We start from the raw sequence: 11,876 nt of genomic DNA on the forward strand, positions 1-11,876 counted from the left end.
TTTGCAAAATTTCAAATATAGAAAATAAACACAGTGTACACCTTAAATTACACAATGTTATTTGTCAGCTATATCTCAATAAAGATGGGGGACAAAGTGCTTTTGAAATCAACACCTGTAGAATAGAGGGGAAGACAGCAGGACTGAGAAGAGGGAGAAGTTAAGCTTTGGTGCAAGCCTGGTGACAGACCTGGCTGACCCTATGGGGTGTGCTGGAGTTAGAGTAGTCCTGCCGAGTTGTCCAGAGGTGGGTGGAAATGACCAGAACTATATACACCTGCACTGATCATTGGATGTGGGCTGCCTGGTGGTTCTTTGTAGCTGAGGCAGACCCTGGAGGACTGACATCTAAGGGCTGTCTGCTGACCCATACACTTGAAGTTGGACATCAAGAAGGAAGAGCTGGGTAGTGCATTGTAGTATCCACCACAATGCCTACTTAGAGGGATAAACAAAAATAAATACTGTTCTAGGGCATTTGAATCATAATACCATATGTACTCCAGAAAGATGGTATTGATTATATTCAGTTTCAACCTGTTATTCCAGAACTCTTACAGCCTTAAAAAGACAAAAAACTCAATTAAAAATGAGCAAAGGATTTTAATAGACTTTTTACCAAAGACAATGTACAAATGGTTAATAAGCACATGAAAAGATGCTTAACATCATTGTTATGAGGGAAATGTGAATCAAAACCACAATAAGGTACCATTTCATGCTTACTAGGAGAAGGCAATGGCACCCCACTCCAGTACTCTTGCCTGGAAAATCCCAGGGACGGGGGAGCCTGGTGGGCTGCCGTCTGTGGGGTCACACAGAGTCGGACACGACTGAAGCAACTTAGCAGCAGCAGCAGCAGCAGGATGGCTATAATAAAAATGGCAGACAGTAATAAATGCTGGCAAGAATGTGACCAAATACCCTACTGCTGCTGCTGCTAAGTTGCTTCAGTCGTGTCCAACTCTGTGCAACCCCAGAGACGGCAGCCCACCAGGCTCCCCCATCCCTGGGATTCTCCAGGCAAGAATACTGGAGTGGGTTGCCATTTCCTTCTCCAATGCATGAAAGTGAAAAGTGAAAGTGAAGTCGCTCAGCAGTGTTGGACTCCTTGTGACCCCATGGACTGCAGCCCACCAGGCTCCTCCGTCCATGGGACCCTCCAGGCAAGAGTACTGGAGTGGAGTGCCATTGCCTTCTCCGAGGAACCCTACTGGTGGTAGGTAAGACAAAATGGTACCATAACTTTGGAGAACAGTTTGTTAGTTTCTTAAAAAGTTAAATATAAATTCATCATATGACTCAGCCAATCCACTCTTAGGGATCTACACAAGAGAAATGAATGCTTATGTTCATACAAAGACTTGTATGTAGATATTCATAAAATGTGGTGTATCCATATGGTAGAATATTATTTTGCTATAAAAAAGAATGAACTATTGATGCATGCTATAACATGCATGAACCTTGACAACATCATGGTAAATGAGAGAAGTCAGACTCAAAAGAATATATATTGTACAATTCCATTTATATGAAAAGTCCAGAAGAGGGAAATCTGTAGAGACAGTTGTTGCCTGGGGTTGGGATGATACAAATGTTCTAAAGCTGTATTGTGGTGATAGCTGCACAGCTTGATCAGTTGGCTATAAATCATTGGATTGAGCTTTTAAAAATAGGGTGAACTTTATGGTAGTAAGTTATGCTCCAATAAAGTTGTTTTAAAATTTTCAACTGGATCTAGAATATTTAATAAAATCCTAGAAAACTACAATCATTGCTTCTCAGCCTTTTGGCTAAGATCAAGTGTGCCTGGTGGCCTATGGTCCATGGGATCACAAAGAGTCAGACACGACTGGGTGATTAACATCTAAGTGCAATAAAACTGCAATTAAAGGGAGATCTAAAATTAATTTAAGATACCTCATTCAACCAATCTTTACTTCTAAAGCATGTTAGACATTTCATACTCTAACTCAGAATGCTTTCTTAGCATAGAAGAGGAAGCACAGCAGATCATTTTCTTTTAGGGCAGTGAAGTAGATCTCGAATTAATCAGTGTCAGTAGATAAAAGTGGTGTTCAATTTTTAAAAAAGTTCAGTAGGTAATACGCAGAAATGTTTACTTCTATCAGCCATTTAATAATACCTATGTGAAGAATTAATTTCCTGTTACCAACACAAAATTAATACAATTCATCATTACAATGGGTGAGAACAGCTATGTGAGCCCAGTCACCCTCAGATCTGTGAGTGAAATATTTTATTGGTTTTAGGTCACCATTTTTGGGTGATTTGTTACACAATAATTTTAAAAATATCTATTTTTGCTTATTTATTTTTGGCTGTGCTGGGTCTTGGTTGCTGCGAGCAGGCTTTCTCCGGTTGCGGCAAGCAGGGGCTACTCTCTGGTTGAAGCGCTCAGGTCTCTTTGTAGTGGCTTCTCTTGTTGCGAAGCACAGGCTCTAGAGTGTGTGGGCTCAGTAGTTGTGGCACACGGGTTTAGTTGCCCTAAAGCATGTGGGATTTTCCCAGACCAGGGATCTAACCTGTGTCCCCTGCATTGGCAGGTGGATTCTTAACCACTGGAGCACCAGGGAAATCCCGTATCAGTTGATACCCTGAACATGCCCCAAAGTCTGCAACAAGAGGAGCCCTCAGGGAGACAGGCATCTTCTCTCTACTGATCCCTCCATTGCTCTCAGTGGCTTCACCATTCTCTTAGTTGCCTAGGTTTGAAACTACAAAGTCATTCTCTGCGTATTTTCCCTCATCCCCTAGGACTGGTCACTTGCCAAGTCTTGTCAGTTCCACATTGCTTGTCTCTGTTTCTTCCCTTCAGGCTCCCTGCCCTTATCCTGCTTTCTCTCTTGCCTAGATTATCACAGTAGTCGCCTAAATTCTCTCTCTGCCTCTAGGCTCTCTCATTCCAACCCTCTGGCCTCTAAACAGTCTAATCTCTAGCATTCAAAGTCTTACTGACCTCCAGTCTCACTGTCATTATCCTGTTTTGCCTCTTGCCGAGATGATTACAGTCTCTTAAGTTCTCTCTCTGCCTCCAGGATCTCTCATTCCAATCCTCTGGCCTCTAAACTTTTGTAAGTTTCCATAACCTGATTGCTAGCATTCAAGGTCTTTCCTTAGTTGACCCATACCTTCTTGTGATGGTTTACTGGACATATCAACTTGGCTGGCTCAAGGGGTGCCAAGATATTTAGTTTCTGTAAGGGTGTTTTTGGATAAGGTTAACGTTTAAATTGGTGGACTTTGAGTAAAGCAGATTGCCCTCCCTAATGTAGATGGGCCTCATCTAATCATTAGGAGGTGTAACTAGAGCAAAAAGACCAGCCTCCCCCAAGCAAGAGAGAATTATCTAGTAGATTGCCTTCAGACCTCACCTGCAACATTGGTCTTCCTGGCTCTACAGTAGCTGGTCTTCAGGCTAGAACTGCACTACCAGCTCTCCCGAGTCTCTAGCCTATATGCCTTTGGACTTGAACTGTAGCATCAGCTCTCCTGGGTCTCCAGATTTCCAGCCCACCCTGTAGATTTTGGACTTGCCAGCCTCCATAATCATGTGGGGCTTCCCAGGTGGCTCAGTGGTAAAGAATCCACCTGCCAATGCAGGATACGCAGGAGAGGCGTGTTCGATCCCTGGGTCGAGAAGATCCCTAGGAGAAGGGAATGGCAACCCACTCCAGTATTTTTATCTGGAGAATCCCAGACTGTAGCCTGGTGGGCTACAATCCCTGGGATTACAAAGAGTCAGACACGACTTAGCAACTGAGCACTCACCCATAATCATATGAGCCAACTCCTGATAATAAACCTCTTTCAATACATACACATATCCTATTGGTTCCCTCTGGAGAACTCTGGTTAATGGTTAATACACTTACTAACCTTGTGTCCCACTAAGCCCCTTTGCGCATCTGACCCTCCATTCAAATTGAACTGCCCCCTGCCCCCTGTGTTGCTCTGGGTGTTTTATCTTCAGGCCTAACTCACACTGCTCTGCCTCCACTCCCATCTTCACTGATGACATTAAAAAATGTCACCTTTGCCATGCGATCTTTCCTGACCATCTCTGAACCTCTCTAGCACATCATCTATAATCTTGTGTAATACACTAGCTCATATTACCTGCGTGTTGCAGTCCATGGGGTCGCAAAGAGTAGGACACAACTGAGTGACTGAACAACAACAACAACCTCATATTATGGGTTTTTTGGGAGCACATCTTATCTTATTGATTATATCATGAGTAGCTTGAGGGGCAAAAAATCTGTTCTTTTTCTCATACATGCAACTGCCTGCTTGACATTTCTTAGATATGGCAAAGTTGCTTCAAAGATAACGTGTCCAAATCTGGACTCGTGACTCTTCCCCTGTACCTGATCCTGCCTTGTTCTGTTTCCGTGAATTCAGAGTCACAGTTCAGATACTCCAGAAAACAGACTTTTGAGACTGATTCACATGCAGGAAACTTACTGGGAAGTTCTCTAGAAATCAATACTTTTGGGGAGTGAGTGAAGTCTGACTGGGCAGAGGGAAAAGTTGAGTTTGGAAGCAGTTGGAACAAAGGTCTCAGTGGATCCCATGGGGAGGTCTGGAGCAGGAATTAACCTACGGTGATGCCCTGAATTGGGGCAAGTGGGCTGGGTCTTTATATTCCCCAGCATGGATGTGGAGCTTATGTTCTAGCAAGAGGACAAAGTAGTAAGCAAAAAATACAAAAAGTAAATTCTGGAGTATTTTAGCAGGTAAAAAGCATAATAGAAAAAGTGGAAAAGGATGATATAAAGGATCTAGGGTTGAGGAGTGTGGATTGCAATTTATAGTAGTGTGGTCAGGGTAGGCCTCCCTGACTAAAACAAAGACTTAATGGTGAGAAGTTAATGTTGTAGATAGACCAGGAAAGAGAGGTCCAGGCAGCATTGTTTGTGTTTTACAATGAGCATTCATTGCTCTTGTTAACAATAGCCCCTTCTCAGAGGTAATCATTGTTTTGACTTTTATCACAGTTCTTTGGGCCTACCTGGTGGCTCAGATGGTAAAGAATCTGCCTGCAATTCAGGAGACCAACGTTCGACCCCTGGGTCGGGAAGATCCCCTGGAGAAGGGAATGGCAACCCACTCCAGTATTCTTGCCTGGAGAATCCCATGGACAGAGGAGCCTGGTGGGCTACAGTCCATGGGGTCTCAAGGAGTTGGACACAACTGAGTGACTAACACTTTAATTTTCACACAATCTTTTAGTTTTGTCTGTTTTTGAATGTGATTCCACCTACAGGTGGAATCATACAGTATGTATTCTTGTGTCTGGCTTCTTTCATTCGTCATGGTGTCCGTGATATTCATCCAGTTAGTGTGTATCTTAGTCATTTGTTCTTTTTTGTGGCTGTATATTATTCTGTTGTATGAATATACCACCCATGTATTTATCTATTCTCCTGTTGATAGACATTTTAGTTGTTGCCAATGTTGACTAGTATGAACAGTGCTGCTGTGAATATTCTTATACACGTATTTTGGTGAACATATACACTGATTTCGCTTAGGTATGTATTCAGGAGTAGAATTGCTGGGTCATAAGGTGGGCGTATGTTTAATTTTAGTAGACTTTGTAAAACTATTTTCCAAAGCGGTTGTTATCAAATTATATTCCCACCAACTATATATATAATTTATTTTCTTTATTGAGATATATTTGACATAAAACATTGTGTAAGTTCAAAGTGTATGACATATAGATGGGTCTATTTACATTACAGTATGATTGCCATGGTAGCGTTAGTGAACACCTTTATCGTATCACAGAATCATTTCTTCAGTGTTTGGAACAATTAAGATCTAGTCTCTTAGTAAGGTTAATGTTTATAATACAATTTTGGGTGTCTATAATCACTGTACTCTGTATTAGTCTCCAGGACTTATTTATCTACTACTTGCAAGTTTGCACCCTTAAGCATCTCTCCTATTCCCCCACCCTCAGCCCCTGGCAACCACCATTCTATCCTCTGCTTCTACAAGCTTATTTATTTTAATTTTTTTAGATTTTACATATAAGTGACTTTAGGACTGGTAGCATTTTATATACTTAATGTGAAGTAAATCTATCACTATACTCAGAGTGAAGAAGCCTGAGGAATACCTTCACCAATTTATTTTGTAATATAATTTTCCTTTTTGTGTATATCCAAAGAGATAGATGGTAAAACAGACATCTAAGTCCAAAAGAACTCTTTCAGTATATTTGAAATAAAAGTCTGAAGTACCCCAAAACACACATTTGTGTCCACACATATTCAAATTCAGAGGAACTGCACATGATCCTTTATTTCCCAATAAGACCAAAAAAAAAAAAAAAAGTGCCCAATCAACTCATTGAAATCCACCCCAGAGAGTGTAATACTGAAGCCTCATCTGCAGGGCCTTTAAGGCACTGCCCGAAGAGGAGTTGGCAGGTGGATGGCTGGGCCTGTAAAGACTGACCAAAGTCATTGACAAGTGCTTGGTGAAGGTCAGTGGTCAAGTTACCTTGCCAGCTCCTAACCTAGTTTATTTCTAGGCGTCAGGCCCCTGGTTCCACCCTGGAAGGGCTTCTGCTGTGACTTCATGACAACATCCAGCTTGACCTTACCCCCTGCCAGTGCCCCACTCCCAAGGTCTGAGGCAGCTCAGTGCTCTGTCTTACCATCTTACCACCAACTAAGATCAGCCCCCTGACTCTCTTTCTGCTGTGTTCTGTCTTTTCTTCAAGAATCAGATAGCTCAGGGACTTTGCTGGTGGTACAGTGGATAAGAATCTGCCTGCCAATGCAGGGGACACAGGTTCCATCCCTGGTCTTGGAGGATCCCACATGCTCTGGAGCAACTAAGCCTGGGTGCCTAGAGCCCGTGCTCTGCAACAAGAGAAGCCACCACAACGAGAAGCCTGCACACTGTAACTAGAGAAAGACCGCATGTAGCACCAAGGGCCTAGTGCAACTAAAAAAGGAAAATAAGCAGATACCTCAGCAAATTCTCTCAAGAATCCCTAAAGCATTGACCATATTTCTCAAACTCAGGACCCAGCATGTAAAGTCACCATTTGGTCAGGATCTGATAAGGGAGTCTTACTTCAAAGTCTTATCCAAAGACAGGGTATTGGATGTGGAATTCAATTCTAGCTGGCTCCCATGACTAGACAGCGGAGATTTAACCTTAATTTGATCAGCTGTTCTTTGGTATATTAAAAAAGAAGTCAAGAATAATGTTCATTTGGTTTTACATAAGCACTAGGGGCCTTTCCTGCATTCTGATCAAATTCTCAAAACTGTCATTAGGATTTAAATTGGATTCACAGATACAACATTTGGAGAATCTTTTTCTCACTGAGATTTAGTATATTATTTATTGCCTGACCCATATGATTCCAAAGTATTTAAAATGCATAAATTATTTATGATCCAGATGGTGATCTGATACTATTCTGCATCTCAAAATGTTCTGGGCTTCTGCTGCATGCACAGACATTAAATTACAAAATTCAGGTGGGCCTTTGGGTACCGGTGTGGTGTTGCTGCTTAGTCACTAAGTCATGTCTGATTCTCTTGCAACCCTGTGGACTGTGCCCGCCGGGCTCCTCTGTCCATGGGATTTCCCAGGCAAGAATACTGGAGTAGGTTGTTATTTCCTTCTCCAGGGGATCTTTCCCAACCCAGGGGTCAAACCCATGTCTCCTGGATTGGCAGGTGAATTCTTTACCACTGAGCCACCAGGGGAGCCCATGTGATTGTCCAAGTAATTGTTGGTTACGAATAAATACTCCAGTTTTCAGCAACCCTTTCCCCCTTGGTTTTCACTGCTTAGAATTAAAAACTATTCTGTGGGAGCTACCAAATTAAGGAAGAGAAAAGGGAGGAAAATTCCACTTTTTTTTGTCTTGTCAGAGAGGGGGAAATTTTAAAGCCAAATTAAAAATTTATGAGTTTTAAAATAAGAGGCTATGAGAAGGCTACTAATTTTCCCATATATATATATATATATATATATATATATATATAATACATACATACATACATATATATATAATACCTACCTACATATATATATATATATATATATAAGGATGGGTCTCAAATACATCAGGAAGAGGGTAGAACAAGTCAGGGAGAATCTCAGATAGATAGGGAAAAATCAAACACATGTCAGGATAGAGAAGTCAGAGTCTCAAAATGAATGAAGTGCTCTGAGCAGCAGTGCCTTGACAGTTGGCAGGAACAGGTACCTAATGAAAGGTGGCAAAAAGGAAACCAAGAAGAAAGTGGTTGATCCAGTTCCTTAGAAAGATTGGTATGATGTGAAAGCACGAGTTATGTTCAATACAAGAAATATTGGAAAAACACTAGTCATGAGAACTCCAGAGTTCAAATTATATCATGTTTTTGAAATGAGCCTTGTTGATCTGCAGGATGATGAAGTTGCATTTAGAATACTCAAGCTAATAACTGAGGCTATTCGGGGCAAAGCTACCTAACTTTATGGCATGGAGTTTACCTATGACAAAATGCACTCCATGGTCAAAAAATGGCAGCCTGTGATTGAAGCTCATGTCAGTGTCAAGACTACTGAAAGTTATTTGGTTTGTCTATTTTATTTAAAAATGCAACAATTATATTTGGGAGATCTCTTACACTCAGCAGCAACAGGTCTGCCAAATCCAGAAGATGATGAAAATCATGACCCTAGAGTTATAGACAAATAACTTGAAAGAAGTGGTCAATAAATTGATTCCAGACAGTACTGGAAAAGGCATAGATGAGATTTGCCAAAGTGCTTATCCATTCCATGATGTCATTGTTAGAGAAGTAAGGGTACTGAAGAAGCCCAAGTTTGAATCTGGAAAACTCATGGGGCTTCATGAGGTGATGGTAATAGTTCTGGAAAGCTATCAAGGATGAGACAGGTACTAAAGTTGAATAGGCTGATGGATATGAGCCCAGTCCAAGAATCAGTTAAAAAAATTCAGACTTTTAATGGTGACAAATTAAGTTTTATTTGTGACAAAGAGGGATCTCAAACATGTCAAAAAGTGTCTCAGTCTGATAGGAAGATTTAAATAGTAAGGAGGAACCTCAAACACTTCAGAAAAGGCTTCAAGCAAGTAAGAGTGGAGTGTTGTTTAATTTCCTCTTATTTGTGAGTTTTCTAAATTTCTTTCACTTATTGATTTCTAATATCATTCTGCTGTGATTAGAGACCATACTTCCTATTATTTCAATCCTAAATTGATTGACATTTGTATTATGGCCTAACATATGGTCTTGGAGAATGTTTCTGTGCACTCTCCATTTCTGATAGAGTTGAAGTCTCCAACTATGATAGTGGACTCATCTACATCTTTTTGCAATTTTATTAGTTTGGGACTCACATAGTTTAACCTTCTATTGTTAGGCACATACACATTAATGATTGTTATGTCTTTTTGCGGAACTGACCCCTTTATCATTGTGTAATGCCCTTCTTTATCTTTGATAATGTTTCTTGCTTTGAAGTTTGTTCTGTCTGAAATTAATATAGTGATTTTGACTTAATTTTGTTTACTGTTGTTATTTAGTGGCTAAGTCATGTCTGACTGTTTTGTGACCCCATGGACTGTAGCCATCTAGGCTCCTCTGTCCATGGGATTTCCCAAGCAAGAATACTAGAGGGGGTTGCCATTTCCTTTTCCAGGAGATCTTCCTGGCCCAGGGATTGAACCCCCATCTCCTGCATTGGCAGGTGGATTCTTTACCACTGAGCCACAAGGGAAGTCCATATCTAAGCATTCATAAGTATATATCTATATATGTGATATATACATTAAGCATACATAATCAAATACATTGTTGGTATTATTATTTTGAACAAACTGTTGTCTGTTAGATCAATTAAAAATAAGAAAGAGAGAAGTTTTAATTTTACCTTTACTTACTCCTTCTTTGATATTTTTCCTTACTTTATACAGATTGAGTTTCTGACCTATGTTATTTTCCTTCTCTTAAAAGAACACCTCTTAACACTTCTTGCATGGCAGGTCTACTGGCAGCAAATTCTCTCAACTTTTGTTTGGCTAAGAAAGTCTTTATTTCTCCTTCACCTTTGAAGGTTAATTTTGCAGGGTAAAGAATTCTAGGTTGTTGGGTCTTTTTTCTCTCAACACTTTAAATGTTTCGCTTCATCCTCTTGTTTGTGTGGCTTCTGAGGAGTAGTTCTTATCTTTGTACTTCTTATCTTTGTTCTTCTATAGGTAAGATGTTGTGAGGTTTTGTTATAGTTCTTGCTGTTTTGTTTGTTTTTTAAACCACCGACTTCTTTTAGGCTTTTTCTTGATCTTTGATTTTCTGTAGTTTGAAAATCATATGCTGAGGTGTAGTGTTATTGTCATTTATCCTGCTTTGCATTCCCTGGGCTTCCTGCATCTGTGGTTGGTGTTTGACGTTGATGTGGGGGAAATTCTGTTTTCATTGTTTCAAATATTTCTTCTGTTCCTTCTTCTTCTCCTTATGATATTCTCATCATGCTGATGTTATACTTTTTGTTTTTAAGTTGTTCCATAGACCTTGGATATTTTTATCTGCTTTTCTTTTTTTCACACTGTATTCTCTTTGTTTTCAGTTTTTGAAGATTTTTATTAAAGTATTGTTTAGCTCAGAGATTCTTTCCTCAGCCATGTCCAGTATACTAATCAGCCCATCAAAGGCATTCTTCATTTCTGTTACAGTGTTTCTAATCTCTAAAATTTCTTTGTGGCTCTTTCTTAGGATTCTTATCTCTCTGCTTACATTGCCCATCTGTTTTTACATGCTGCATACTTTATCTATTAGGGCCCTTAGTAGTTTAATCATAGTTGTTTTAAATTCCTGATCTGATAATTCCAACATTCCTCCCATGTCTGCTTCTGAAGCTTACTCTCACTTCAAAGTGTGTTTTTTGCTTTGCGGTATCTTGTAATTTTTTTCTTAACAGCCAGACATGATGTACTGCGTAAAAGGAACTGCTGTAAACAGGCCTTAGTAATGTGGTGGTGAAGTGTTGGGGGACGGAGAGGATTATACATTCCTGTGATTAGATCTGTCTGTTAGTGACACTATGCCTCTGGACTGTGAGCTTCACAAGAGTTTCTAGTCTTTTCTTCTCCTATAGTTGGGGCAGTATGTCTATAATGGGCTGTAGTTCGGTATTTCCCTTCTCCCTAGGTCAGTTAGGTTTTGATAATACCTCAACAGGTTAGACTCTGTTTAATTAATTTCCCATGAAGGCAGATATTGTTAAGAATAGAGTGTGATAGTGCATGTCAAAATACTTCCTTTCCTCTCCCCATCCCTATGAGGGGATTTTACTCCAATATTAACTGTAGGAAATTGGTTGAATCCTGGAGGTGAATCTCACAATATTATGGAAACCCCCTTAATTGAGTCCCTCTGGAGTTTTTAGCTTTCAGAGTTGCATACTGAGCCTCTAGCAATTCATCAATTACAGTTCAGATTTTTCTACCCTTACAGTGGTTCCTATGGTCATTTCTACTGGTGAGTCTCTGTTCAAGTAAGCTGTGACTTCCTGTGTTCACTTGTCTGTCTCTTCCATCTTGGGGTAGTAATTTGCCCTATGTTCTCCCCTCTTACAAATCCAAGAAGAGCTGTTGCCTTTTCAGTCTGTTCAACTTTTCACTAGGTTTTAAGACAGAGTGGCAACTTCCAAAGCTTCTTACCTGCCGAATCAGATACTGAAAGTCTCATTTATTGTATTTCCAACTCCAGAATTTGCATTTTGTTCTTTTTTTTTTAATAACCTCTCTTTATTATATCTCCAGAGAATACTGACTGAACAACAACAATCTCTTTATTGCTGTT

At 40.2% G+C, this 11,876-nt stretch overlaps 1 pseudogene; it reads left to right on the forward strand.

Moving 5' to 3' along the window:
• Positions 1-9,003, forward strand: part of LOC128069590 (40S ribosomal protein S3a-like) — a 30,398-nt pseudogene extending 21,395 nt beyond the window's left edge.
• Positions 9,004-11,876: the final 2,873 nt, after the last annotated feature.

This window comes from Budorcas taxicolor, chromosome X, assembly GCF_023091745.1.
Source record: "Budorcas taxicolor isolate Tak-1 chromosome X, Takin1.1, whole genome shotgun sequence".
In the NCBI taxonomy this organism is placed as follows: Eukaryota; Metazoa; Chordata; class Mammalia; order Artiodactyla; family Bovidae; genus Budorcas; species Budorcas taxicolor.